The 14,200-nt window shown below is 56.1% G+C and overlaps 1 protein-coding gene across 2 annotated transcripts in view; it reads right to left on the bottom strand.

Moving 5' to 3' along the window:
• Positions 1 to 13,143, bottom strand: part of SRC (SRC proto-oncogene, non-receptor tyrosine kinase) — a 50,582-nt gene extending 37,439 nt beyond the window's left edge. The window contains exon 1 of one of the 2 annotated variants that reach the window (XM_032462278.1): positions 12,844 to 13,143. The gene's annotated coding sequence lies outside the window, so the exon portion shown is untranslated. The remainder of the gene's footprint in view (positions 1 to 12,843) is intronic. The other variant, XM_032462279.1, reaches the window with a different exon arrangement.
• Positions 13,144 to 14,200: the final 1,057 nt, after the last annotated feature.

Genomic DNA, 14,200 nt, shown 5'->3' with positions numbered 1-14,200 from the left:
CCAGGGAGGGCGAAGGCTAAGCAAGTGGACCGTGGCGCTCCCACTCATCCCAGCCCGGCAGAGACAGAATTGTTCCAGCCCCTTTGGCTCTTGGCATTCTTCCTGGGCAGGAAGGAGACCCCTTTCCAGACCCTAGGCCCTGAGCTGCTCTGAATAGGGCCAGATCCCTTCCTGCTAGGACCCGTCCACAGCCTGGAAGCCCTAGAGGGAAGGGTAAGGCTGGGAAGTGGGCGGCACCAGAGCAGGACAAGCAGCAGGCAACCTGGTGTGAAGCCCCACTCTGCCGCTGGTTGCTACAAAGCCTTGAGCCAGTCCTGGGCTCTTCAGGACCGTTTCCCCAGGTGGAAAGTGATGCTGGGCATACATTCCAGGGACCTTCAATTCCAAGGTGCTGAGTTATCTGGAAGAGGCCACCTCGGCAACTCCAGCCCTGCCCCTGAAGCCCAGCTCCGGGGTGGACGTGGCTGGAGCCCAGACTTGCACGCACGTCCTTACTCCCCACAGAAACAACAATAATAAGAATACCTGCTGACCACGGAACACTTCCTGTATGCCTGGCATCAGGCTTTACAGTCACTGTTTCATCTGGTCATCCCCACAGCACTGCAAGGTTGGGACCATTACTGTGCCCATTTCCCAGCAGGGGAAACTGAGGCCCCGGTCACATGGTAAGTTGGAGTCCAAGCCCCTGACCCCACCCCTGAGGTCACACTGAGCAGCCTCCATCTCCCCAAGATAGTTCAGGGAAGGAAAGAAATCTCAGATACACTCTGAAATCTATAGCTGGAATTGGCGGGGCAGGGTCCATATTCCCCAAATCCAGAAACCCCTGAGTCCTGAGAGGCCAAGCCCCAACCTTGCCCCCACTATATAACTCAGGCCAGAGTATACCACTGGGAGCCTCAGGTTTCTCATATATAAAATGGGTAGGACTCTGCCAGGTTCACCTAAGGTATACTGCTATTTAAAGCCCAAGGAACTGGAGGACTCAGTCTAGCCCCCAGGACAAGGTGGAGAAGCTGGGTGTATGTGCCTCTTGATGGATTAGGGGGAAGGGGACTGAACATGAACCTGAAGCCCACAGTGACTTCACAGAGGGCACTCAGCCCCTCATCAGCAGCCCAAGAGAGGAAGGCTGATTCCTCCCATGCCCCCTGAACCCATTTCCAAGCCCTGTCAGTCCCACCTCCAAACACATCCTGAATCTATGTCCTTCCCTCCTGCCTTAGTCACCCCCTAGTCCAGGCCCAGCCTCCTCCTCCAGGCTGGCCAACTGTGGGCAGAGAGCCTTTCTGAAATGTCACCCTGAATGTGTCCTACTTAACACCCCTCCCAGCCCACACCCCAAGAGAAAGGACAAAGTCCTCAAAGGGACCTTCAAGGCCCTACAGTGGACTCTACTAGCCCCACCCCCTTCACTCCTTCTGCTCCACCCACACTGGCCACTTCCCCTTTCCCTGAGAACCCAGTGCACACCTGCCTCAGGGCCTTCGCACTTACTGTTCCCTCCACCCAGAGCATACTTCCCCTACACATATGCCTCACTCCCTCACTTCCTTCAGGCACTTTACTCCTGTCACCTGCTCAGAGAGGCCTTTCCTGACCACTGGTTTAAAGGGCAACACACTGAGCCAACTCTGCTCTCTGAGTCTCATTTCAAAAGCCACCTCCTCACAGGAGGCCTCTCTGACCTCCCTCAGCCCAAGGGAGAACCTTTAACTTCTCCTTCCCATCGTGGACCGTAGCTCTCATACGTAACACACTGTATGAGTACATGTCTGATGAGGACAAGGGGCCACTTCTGTCTCACTCACGGCTGAACACTGCAGTGGGTATTAACATTCGAAACAGTTAACAGCTGAGATGCTAAGGTGCCATTCGGTCAGAATGGGCACTAGCCAAAAGTGCAGGGTCTAACATGGAGTGGGTACTTGGTAATTACTGAATGAGTGAACAAATGGATGGATGGATGGATGATGGATGGATGGATGGATAAGTGAACAGGGCACACACTGTGGGCCTGGGACTTACCAGGTATGCCCGGGGCCCTGAGAAGGTGGCCCGGAGAAGGGAAGGGTCTCCCCAAGTTCACCAGCCAGGCTCTGCAGCTGCAGCCTCTCCTCCTGCACAACCTGACTTTCATTTCCCATCCTCTCAGTCTGAGGAAGTTCCTTCCCCCAGGGGAACTGGGCGAGGAGGAGGGGCAGACAGCCCCTTGGTCCCCGAAGGGGGGGCTCCCAGGCTCCATCTGTCCCACCACAAAGGGGCTTTGTCCTCGGTGCTGAGAGCCTGGGGCAGACCGGAAGCTGCCCCTCAGCCGCCCAGCAGGTCCCAGCACCCCCAGTCAGCTGCGCCAACAGCTCCAAAGCCAGATCCCAGGGGCTGGCATGGTATGGAGCACAGCCCACTAAAATCTCATTACTCTTCCTAGGAGCCCAAGGAGGGAGGGTCTAGGACGACCCCCATTTTCACAGATGGGGAAACTGAGGCAAAGCCACTTGGCCAAGGTCTCCCAGCCAGCAAAGACCAAAGCTGGGATTTGAAACCAGGCCCACCTGGCCCCCGAGTCTTCCACTGCTCTCAAGTCCCCCTGTCTGGAGGACAGGCCCTCTGGGTTCAGGAGGGATGGAGGGGCCTTTCTGGAGGCACAAGTGGCCAACCATTCCCAGCCCTTACCCCAGCAGGAGACCACTGCCCTGGCATGGTCTACCCAACCATGGAGGGCAGTTGGACTCTGAACCCTGAGTTTGCCCCAGGCCCAGCCCATGCCCCAGGTGTCTTCGGAGTCTGCCGGCCAGGCCCTAGCACGTCTCCACCACTTCCTGCCAGGCAGGTGTCTGCAGGGAAGAGATGTGTGGGCAGGCAGACCAGGGGGCAGATGTCCCCTACCCTTCGCCGCTCCCCTGTCAATACCAGACCTGCCATCTGCCCGGCCAGTACCCAGCCTCTCTCCAGGCCCGTCTGTTCTTACGGCAGTCCCCAGGGCCACTGCACCAAAGCCACACTACCTCAGCTGGGCACTACTACCCCCAGCACCAGACAAATCAGTCCTGCCCCGTGGCCTCTCCTCACTGCCCCAAGGCCGCATGTAGGTACACCAGCCATTTCTCAGGGCAAAACTCTCCTGCTCCTCTGAGCTCCAACAAGAGCAGCTACTGACACTGCATCTTCTGGCCTTTCTCAAGCTCTACCTCCCCACCAGAGAACCACTTCATTCTTCCAGGTGTGTCATAGGTACTGCTTCCTCCAGGAGGTCTTCCCTGACTCACTCCAGGACTTCAGACCAGCCTCTAATTTGAGCCCCAGAAAGAATCCCCATCTTGAACCCCAGCCTCTGGGCTGCCTTCACTTGGCAACAGTAATTGAGCACTTGAGCCTGGCCTGATCCTTCCCTTCACACCTTCAGCAGGAAACCTGCCCTGCTCCCAAAAGCCCCAGGCTAAACTTTGCCTGACCAACCTAGTCACCGTCTAACTACCTTGTACATGATCTGCCACTCCTCACCTCCGCAGGCTACGCCGACACACACCAGGTTATTTCCCACCTCCAGATCTTTGCTCACGCTGTCCCTTCTTCCTGGGAGGCCCTCACCCTTCTTCTTCCCTCATGAGTTATCCTCTGCTGAAGCCCTTCTGGCATCCTAATGGCTGCCACAGTCCATATGGCGCCCACCCCACGGTACTGCAATGATCAGGGTCTGTGTCTGGCTCCTCCAGGGCGCAGGCTGCTCCCAGAGGGCAGCTTTGAGGTCCCCAGCACAAGACTGGGTGACATCAGCAGCAGGTGAGCAAAAGTCCAGCTGCCAACTCCGGCCCAGAGAACACAGGGGCAGAGCCAGGAGCAACTCCCAAAGGCAGTGCTGAGTCCTCTTCTGCCCTCACTGCCCACAGATCTAAGGTATGGGTGGAGTGGGGGAGGGGGCTTTCACAAATGGCCAACTGGTAATCCAACCCACGTCGTTTCTAAAACTAGGGCACAGGAGAGAAACGGGAACAGCAGAATTGTCCCCAAATAGAACGGTGGCTCATCTGGTTCCAGGGCCTTCGGGAACACCTGGCAGGGGTGGGGGTGGGGAGGCAGGTGGCTGCTGTCCAGAGGCTTCAGAAGGAAATCTAAAGTTTAGGAGCAGGGAAGTAATATCACTGCTGTCAGTGCTGACACCCAACTGCCCACTTCCCTCAGGGTCAGTCCAAACCCTGGAAAGTGGGGAGTCCTCTCCCACTTAGCCCCATCTACCTACTGGGTGCTCCCCTAAACTGTCCCACCCCCAAGACTTTGCTCAAGCAGGTCCTCTGCCTGGAATGCTGTTCCTCTTGTTGCCAGTCAGAATCCTGCCTATCCTTATAACCATGGCCACTGACTGGGCACTTTCTATAAGCCTGACATGGGTGGGCATTTCAGGGGAACGAGCTTATCAGATCTTCCCAACATCCCTGCGAAGGAAAAGACTCCTGCCCCCATCTCACAGATGAGGAAACTGAGGCTCAAAAAGAGAGGCCATTTGCCCAGGACACAAAGCAGAGGAAGCAAGTGGACCAGGTGATGTGGTAGGACCTGAGTGGCAGCAGCCAGAGGGCACCCAGATGGCCTGGCAGGGCCTGGTTCAGCCTCCTAGGCAGGCCCAGCCTTGGGGACTTGGCATAACTTAGGGACAAAGAACACAGGGCACAGCCCCCACCAGCCCAGGCAGAACTGGAGCCCCTAGATCACTCTGACCCCCACCTAGGGTGGCTGAGGACTGAGGAGCCAGATTGGTACACTGTGATGGAACAGTCTGCCCCAAAATATGCACAGACCTACTGCACTGATAAGAAAACTGAGTCCTGAAAGGGGACAGTTTCCCCGTCTAGAAAGTGGGATGTGCCCCAGGACATCCTCCTGTGGTCTGGTGGACACTCCTTCCTTTCTCTGAGTCTCAGTTTTCCTATCTGGAGAATGGAGCTGTGGTTCCCTTCCTCCCCAGGTAGATATAAATGATAATAAAATAACAGCTAACATTTATTGAGCATTTACTATGTGTTAACGTTGCTCAGAGCATCATGCATAATGCCTCTCTTGATCCTTAGAACAAGTCTGTGATGTGGATACTGCCATCAGGCTTCTTTTTGAAATGTGGAAACTGAGGCTACAGAGAGGCAAACTGACTCACCAAAGTCACACAGCTAGTATGGAGGTAGAGGAGAAGCCTGTGGGGCTGGAGGCGGGGTGGCTTATAGACGTCTCCCAACCTTCACCCAGCCCTGAAAGGAACAGTGGGGAGGGGCTGGAGGAAGGGTCAGGCATCAGGCAGGAGGCAGGAGTAGGGCTCAGCCTAGAGGAGGTGGGGCAGGCGGGGCAGAGGTGCTGAGGAAGGCCCTGGGTCCATATCCATGCACTGGTTGGCTCGGGCAAGTCCTTTCGCTTTTCTGAGCCTCGATTTCCTCCTTGGTGAAATGGGGCCAGAACTGCTGCCTCGCAGGGATGTCGTGGGGCTCAGACACAGCCATTGGCCTGGCACTGCGCAGGGCTCAACTATGCGCTCAAGAACAATGACTATTCAAGGAATCCTCAGAGCGGGACCACTGGGCTCGCTGTTCCTTCAGGATCTGGGTTCTGTCTGATTCTCCACTCCGAAGGGGTGGGAAGGTGGGCATGACCTGCCTCTTCCCTAATTCCTAGACGGGACCCTCCCAGCTCTGCTGGCTTTCCAGGCTGTGTGACCTCAGGCAAATCACTTCACCTCTCTGAACTTTCAGAGCCTTCTCTTGATAATATATCACGGCTTCCATGGGACTGAGAGAGATGTTCCTCCCTGGGGGGACTGAGGGCTTATGGGGAGAGGGCGGTTCAGTTCCACCTGCCCAAGCAGAGTAGCACCTGGCATGACCCTGCCTTGAGGCCTCAGTTTCTTCATCGGCCAAATGAAGATTATTATGATGGTCTGTCTCCCTCCCAGCCCACTGGGGATGATCAGAGGTGACTTGTGGAAAGTGCTTTGTAAACTGTAAAGTGCGGGACCCTTGGGAGTGATGACTACCACATTTAGAGGCAAAAAAGAATCCTATGACTTACCATCTAAGGCAGAATGTATTAGAGCCATGAGGGAGGGCAGAGAAGGAGCAGGGAGTGCAGAGGAGAGACGCATGGGAAGCACGGGCTCAGGCGGGGGCAGAGAGGGTGGGCAGTGAGAGCCTTCTGGAGGCAGAGGCATCTTAGCCACAAGATGAGTGTGGAGAGGGAGGGCACGCCAGGCAGCAGGATCTGCAGAGGCAGAGGCACAGGATGCTGGACAACCCGGGGCAAGCAGGAAGACAGCTGATGGCTCAGGAAGGCTACCAGGTCACCTGAGTGAAAGGGAAACGTGGGAGGTGATGGAGTGAAGCAGAGGGAAGAGCTCGGCCCAGACCAACAGCACTGCCAGGAGCCCTTGCTGTGGACCCCGGGTCCCTCCTGCCTCTCAGCCTCTGCTGCCTCTCCAAAAAAATAAGGGTAGTATGGCCGCTGCCTCCAGGCCTAGCAGGCGAAGATGCAAAGTACCCAATGCTCAAATGGCGGCCACCTTTGGAGAGATGGACCCATTCAGTGACGGGGGCCTGGAATGCCTGGGTAAGGGCGCCGTGAGGTCTTAACAAGCCACAGGAGGGTGAGGGCCAAGGCGGGGAGCCAGGCTCTGGAGGCTACATGGAGGATGGAGCTGGCAGCTTCCAAAGGGTCCAGCCACCAAACTTGTCTGTCTCTTGTTAACCTCCCCCGCCAGCCCCGCCCCATAGGACCAAACCACCACGGGCACAGGCGTCCAGTGTCAGCCCTAGGGCTTCCGGGATCAGCTGGCCTGCAGAGGCCCAGAATTCCCGCCTCATCAGGGAATTACCTTCATAATCACAGGCACTCAGAAACCTTAAGCACTTATTGTGTGGGGGCCCTGCAGGCACATATTAGTTCCTCTGATCCTCACAGCACCCTGTCCAGGATGTACTGGCACTGTCGTCCCCACTTCAGGGAGGTGCGACCCTCAGGCTCAGAGCAATCATTTTCCCACAGTCAGACACAGCAAACAAGTGGCAGAGCCAGGATTTGAACCCAGGACCAACTGGCTCCAAAGGTCTGGCTACTTCTACTCCCTTTAGTCCATAAGCATACATTGAGCACCCAGGATGTACCAGTGCTGGGAGGTGGGGGGATCCCTGCAAGATTCCAGGACTCCAGATCTGAGTGGAGATCCACCAGCCAGAGCTGGAAGCCCAGAGAGTCAGGATCACCTGCCCGCCCAGCAAGGCATCCTCCCCATACCCAGAGAAAAATTTCAGCCAAGCTGGCTGCAAACTCAGTGGGAATCAGATGCCACACATCAATCAGAAGCCAGAAGTCCGTGATCACATCTCACTCTGCTGGGTGACTGTGGCCCTAGCCTTTGGCCTCTGTGAGTCTCAGTTTCCTCTTCTGTGTAATAGGAACAAAACTTCCACCCACCCCCAGGAGGGGACAAAGGATGGAATGAGTCACCTCGCTATGACCTGGCTGGGGAGAGCACAATGTGAGGGCATCAATATCAGACAGAGTAAAAGTCAAGGCCACAAACTTGAATAAAGTAGCCGCAGAGAAGATAATCAGACCTTGACGGGGAGGCTGAGCTTTCCAATACCACCCCAACCCTGACTTCCATGCCCCAGCACCAGGATTCTGCCCGTGCGGGCCTCGCAGCCCAGCCGGTCTGAGGATTCAAAGGACCCATTCCCACAGTCTCTCAACAGCCCCACAGCCGGGCTGACATCCCCAGTCCCACATGGCACCAAAGAGGACTCAGCCCGGCCAGCCCCTGGAGAACCCCCTGGCTAGGATCCCAGTCGCAGTGCCTCAAGGAGGGAAGAGCCCTCAGCAAGAAGGCACTTGGTCAAGATCATCTAGTTTCTCCTCTCTGGCTTCTCATTTTATTCTGGAACTTCTCTGGGTAGTTCCAAGAGGAGGGGAGGTTCTGGGGCCCAGGTTGGAGGGGAAGTCACTTGCTCAAGGTCCCGTATCAAGGAGTGGGGAAATCGAGGTTTTGGCTTCCAGCTCTGGGATCTTCCCCAATCATCTACTCCTTGACTCAGCCCCTCCCAGCCCCCCAGGTTGTATTGTGGGAAGGGACAGGCTGGCTGGGTGGGGAGAGCCCTAGATGGAAAGACAAGAGATATGCACTTTTCTCCCTTCTTGGATAATATGTCCTGGATCTTGCTGGCCTCAATTCCCCCATCTGTGAAAAGAGAAGGTCAGAATAGATCAGGAATATCAAACTCATGGCACACATACAATGATGCCTAATCCTCTGCCCAGGACAGACATTACTAATCTATCACAGCACTCTTTCCCATGAAGCCAAGACTGGGCCTCAGAATATTTCTCAACACAGCAATCCAGGCCTGGGGGATTTGAGCCCTGGGCCATCCCTAGACCAGGTAATATCTGAGTCCCCTCAAGGGATGGGAAGGAAGAAAGACAGACATAACATTTACTGAGCATCCGGAAGTTTCAAGCCTCTGGGAGACATTCACTGATTTAATCCTCACAAGGGAGGTGTGCAGAAGCTAGGTTCAGAGAGGCTCAGTGACTCGCCTTTAGACAGACAGATGGGAACAGGGCCTTGAATACAGGGGAGGTACCTACTGGATCACCCTCCCCAGGAACAGGGATGCAGAGCCAGCCACCAGGAGAGAGCCTAAGGGACAGCCTCACCGCATCCTCCTCTTGGCCCTACTAAGTGCAAGCCCCATGCTCATTTTACAGCTTCAGAAACAGTCGCAGGAAGGGGGCTTCAGCTGTTAGAAAACAAAGGATTTGAGCATGTGTCTGGCTTCTTCCTCACCCCTATTTATCAAGCTAATGCATGCTAAACGCTTTACTTCAGTTCTTTTGGGATATCTTGGAAGCCATGACTCACTTCATACATGAGGATACTGAGGTGCCCCCAAAGGAAGGGCCCGCCACCCTGCTAGGGACTCAAGTGGAAACCAGAGTGGTTTACCATGGAGATAAGGGAGTGGGAGCAGTGGAGGGGAAGTAAAGGGCTGGGGGAACCCCAGGGAAGATAGAGGTTCAGAGACCACACAACTGAAGCAGGAAGTGAGGCTCTGGTCAAAAGGCCCAGGACAGGGAGGTAGGGGCCTCGGAAGGGGCTCTAAGGCCTGCAGAGACACAGGAGGCCCCTGGTGATGCCAGCCTGGCCCAGGAGTCCAGAGCCCCAAAGCCTAAACTCAGCAGACCCTGTCTACTGGCAACTGGGAAACCCTAACCAAGTGGTTTCTCCTCTCTGGGTCTTAGTATCTATATCTGGAAAATGGGGCTAATCTCACCTAAGGCAAGCTTTCAAGAAGCTGAGATGGGTTAGACCAATAGCGCTCTCCCCAGTTCAGCCTCCTTACACAGAGAGGGCAAGACAGAACTCAAGTCACCCAGTACATGGCTGCCAAAATCCCTCCATAGACCAGCACCTCCAGAATCAGTGAGATCATCCACTCAAAGCCTTCACCGGACAGCTGGGGAGTCCAGACCTGTTGGGCCCACTGACCCACCCAGTGTCACAGCACACAAGACAGGTCCCATTTCCTGAGTACCTACATCGGCACCAGGCACTGGGCATACAGCCCTCCTTTAACCCTCACCTGATAGGAAGATATTTACTGTTTCCATTTTTAAGGCAAGGAAGCTAAGTCTCAGAAAGGTAGAATGAATAACCCAAAGACACACAGCAAGCGGGCACAGTCAGAACTTGGATGCAGATCTTTCTGACTCCTGAGCCCTGACCATTCCTTTGGTCTCCATCTCTCCAGCCGACCTCACTCCCAGCCTCCAGCCATCCTGCATTGCACGGCCCCATCCCCTGGCTCTCACCCTCTCCTGCCTTTCTGCTAGTGAACTCCTACTCTACTTTCAAAGCCCAGCCTCAAATGCCTCCTCCTCTTGACACCTGATCTAGGCACCCACAGAATACCTGGGGTCGAGCCCACAGGTCTATTTCTACCAGGTGACTTGGTCAACTCTGCACCCCTGGTCTCCAACATGGGGCTGTTCACACAGGGGACACCAACTAGCCTCCTGTGTGAAGATGAAGGCCAAACTCCTCCCCAAGGCCCATGTGGCCCAACATGGTCCAGCCGTCCTGATAACACCCCCTCATTTCACCTCTCACCCACTCCCCTTAATTTTCTGTGCCCAGATTCACAGGCTCTCCCATTGCTTCTCCATAATAGCACACACTCCCCCATCTCAGGACCTTTGCACCTGCAGTTCCCTCTGCCTGGTAAGCCCTTCCCCTAGCTCCATGCCTGACCAACTCTTACACGCTTCCTTTGAGATTCCTCTGCACCGCATGCCTCTCTCTCTGAGCCCTTATCTCATCTGTGATTATATATTAATTTATTTGGCAACTTGTTTGCTACTTGGCTCACCCTCTAGACAAATTTCTGGGTGGCCAAGGACCTGTTCACAATTCCCCAGCAAGGACCCACCCAGGCTGACCACACTCCCCACCAGCCCCGGGGCCCTGGGAAGTGTCTAAGCAGAAGGGTAGAAAGCGCACACCCTCTCCTTCTTTGCTGAGTGAACTGCTGCTCCCTCTCGTCACCACCTCCTGGAAGGCTCTGGATACCTTCAGAACTCCGACTGCTAACCCATCACCACACTATTTAGCCCAAGTTCAAAGCTCCTAGAACATAGCAGGTGCTCAACAGAGGGCCACAGATGTTTGTATCTAGGCAGGTTTGGGAAAAACGAGGTCAGTTGAGGACGACCTGTCAGCAGGCCACTGAGCCATCTCCTGCCTGGCTCCTGAGGCTTGAGGGTGCCAGACAACCCCCCGCCCCAGGTCACAATCAGGGAAGAAGCCAAATCAGGAACTGACTGTGAGCTGGGGATAATTCATGCTCCAGGAAGAGGCTAGGGGAGAGGAGAGAGCTGGAGGGACTTCCTGGGAGAGGTGGGCCTTAAGCTAAGCCTTAAAGAGCAAGAGCAGATAAACAACTGGTAGAGTTAGAGGGCACGCCTTCAGGAGCAAAGGCCCAGGAGCCACAAGGGAGAGCCCAGGCAGGCAGTCAGCTGAGACAGGTGACACATTGTAAATCATTTCCCTGGGTGGAAAGACCACATCACCAAGGCACACCACATCACCACATCACCAAAAGGGCCTCGTGGCTTCCACACAATCACTCATAAGTAGAGTCTTTCTGACACTGTCACGTGCCTGGTCCCATACTGGGAAACCGCTGCTCCCCCATCACTGGAAGGGTACAAGGGCACCCAGACTGAGGACTCAGATCTAGGCTCTCATTCCAACTTCAAATTATGTGGGCTTGGCCAAGTCATTTCCCCTCCATAAGCCTCAGTTTCCCCACCAGCAAAATGAGGATACACATGAGTCCCTACCTCATAGGAGCTGCTCAGTAGATGTTAGCAGCTCTCATTATCACTGGCCCATTTTATACTCAACAAAACTGAGGCCAGAGGGAGAAGTGAGTTGCCTAAGGTCACACAGCCACTGGGCAGTGAGACTGTGCTGGAGCTGTTTCTTCCTCAAGGGGTTATTCAGTGACTTTTTGAGTACCAATCCCCTTCTGGGGATGAGCCCCACGAGGCCTCCCACCCATCTGTTTTAGGCAATTCATCCAGGAAGCGCTCATTTATTGAACACCTACCACATGCCAAGCCCCTACATGCAGAAGTGCACAGATTCTTCCCCTGAGGATCCCCATTCCACACATGAGGACTCAGAGGGGCAGTCTTGTAGCCCAGATCACCTAGAGGTTTCTTGGGGAAGCCAGGAGGCCGAGAAGACGGTCAGCAACAGGACAAGGCTGGTCCATTCTTGAAAGCAAGTCTGATATCAGCTGCACTGTGGCTTGGCTTGGACTCACCTCAGGAGACCTAGAGACCACTGTCCCAGATGTACAGAGTCCCTGAAGCCCAAAAAGCCTCACCAAGGGCCACACATAAACTCCATGCACTCTCAAGCCTGCCTGAAGGCGCCAGAGGCTGAACTGATACCCCACAGGCGAGCCCCTTCTGTTCACCTCATCCTTCCACCAGCCCAGTAACCTCAGCCAGGCCCACAGCTGGTCCTTATGAGGACCCCTTAGCTCAGAGAGGGCAGGCAGTTGCCTGAGGACACACAGCAGGTAAAGTGTAACGCCTGTCAGGACTCAAACCCACCACCAACCCCAGCCCAGGCAGACAGATGGACCCGGCCTGGTGGTGAAATCCCAAAACTTTTGCCAACTTCTAAGCAGACAGGCGGCTGGGCCTGCACAGAGGCAAGGCTGGGGGCGGTGGGCAGCAGGGACAAAGCAGTTTGGCCCAGTCCCTTCCAGGCCGTTAGCACCAGGCCCTACCGGAGGCCCCATGAGGACAGGGAGGTCCTGGTGCCTAGGCCCTGCACCCTTCATCCAGCGCCCCCAGGCCCACCCTGCTCGCCCCTTCTCTAGCCCCCATCCCGGGCTGGGGGCGCCAGGCCGGGCAGCGGCGGCCAGAGGCGGCGCCGACTGGCTCAGATTTCAGATTTGGCCTAGACCTGGCCCGGGGGCTCAGGCCCAGCTAGCTGTTCTCAGGGGGCCCACAGAGGGAGGGTGAGCCGGAGGGAGTCCCCGCGCGAACAGGACCCCTAGGCACCCCCATCCAGCCCCCTCCCCCCGCGGCATCACAACAAAAGGCCGCGCCAGGCAAGTCCCCGTGTGCCCGCCCAGCGCTCCGGGATCGCCGCTCCGCCCGGAGGATGGGGGTTGCAGGGGTGGACAGGAGCTCCCACAGCCCGCGATCCGACGCCACAGTGGTCCCCGGGCGGGGGCTCCCTCACGCGGGCCGGGACTGAGGGCCGGCGGAGGGGTGGGGGGTGCTCACCTGGGCCGGCGGGCGGGCGGGCGCACCGGCAAACAGACGCACGGGAGGACAGCCGGCCGGACGGCCAGGGATTCAGGCACACGGCGGCCTGGCCGCTCCGGCTCCCGGGCCGGAATGGATTCCGGGCCGAGAGAGACAGATCGAGAGAGAAAGGGGGGGGGGGGGAGGAGGAGGAGGCGGCGGCCCGGGGAGGGGAAGAGGAGGGAGGGAGCGCGCGAGCAGGGAGGAGGGGCCCGGCAGGCCGCCGGGAGGAGGAGGAAAGAGGAAGCGCGCCAGGACAGATTCCCGCCGGTGACCCAGGAGAGACCCATGCGCGGGCCCCCACCACGCCAGGGGTCCGGGCGGGGAGGGAAGGGGGGCGGAGGCCTGGGGCACAGAAGCCCCGCCCACCACCCCCACCCGGAGACAGCTCCCTACCCCGCGGGACACCCATCGGCCCCCAAGCCAAAATGCCCTTCCTAACTCCCCCCACCTTATTTACCCCAAATCCACCCCTCCCGAAATTATTAGTAACAATAATAATAATAATAATAATAATAATAATAATAATAATAGCAGCACTAAAGGAGCGCTCAATTCTTGCCAGGTTATCATGCTACGTGGCTCAGATCAACTTTAGGATCTACTACCAACCAACTGGGCTGGGCAGGCCAAGGATTATCCCCATTTTATGGATGAAAAAACTGAGGCACAGAGAAGCGTGTCGCTGGACAAGAACCAGGGCTTTGACCCTGGCCTTGACCTGAGTTTCCCAAAGTGGAGACTGGGGCAGGAGGGACAGTGTGAGAAGGAGCAACATGTATTTTAATAGAAATTTGTTCATTGTAATGTGCATAAGAAAAAGAAAAGGAACTACAGCAGCCCATCAGAAGGCAGCAAGTTCCAGATATTCCTGCTTAGGAGGGGGCTGAAGCAGGTATTTAGTGACAGTCACACTTCCAATCAAACAAAGAGGCTGAGTGCATCTAGACACAGAGGGCAGGGAGTATAGCAGAGAAAGGGGATATTGAGGAAATGCTGTTTTCACCACAAAGCCTCCCCCACCCCCTCCCTATCTGACCCCACCTTACTCCCACCACCTCCTGGCCTAGGTTTCATGGACCGCCCTATTGGGGGCGGGTGCCCCACCCTTAGCTCCTCACATGTCCTCCTGCACAGGAGAAGGTGGGCCTGAATCCAGCTTTAAATACCACCATCTGCCTCCACATTCCTTCTCCAAAAGTTCTCCCATTTTACAGATGGGAAACTAAGGCCCAGCCAGGTCAAATGGTACCAGGCCTGGGCTTCTCCTGAGAGAAGTTGGCAGGGGAACCCTAGAATATGGGAGGCAAAGGCCTCAGGGTACAATATAGTATCC

This window comes from Camelus ferus, chromosome 19 (genome assembly GCF_009834535.1).
Source record: "Camelus ferus isolate YT-003-E chromosome 19, BCGSAC_Cfer_1.0, whole genome shotgun sequence".
In the NCBI taxonomy this organism is placed as follows: Eukaryota; Metazoa; Chordata; class Mammalia; order Artiodactyla; family Camelidae; genus Camelus; species Camelus ferus.
This window is presented reverse-complemented; position numbering and strand designations above follow the sequence as displayed.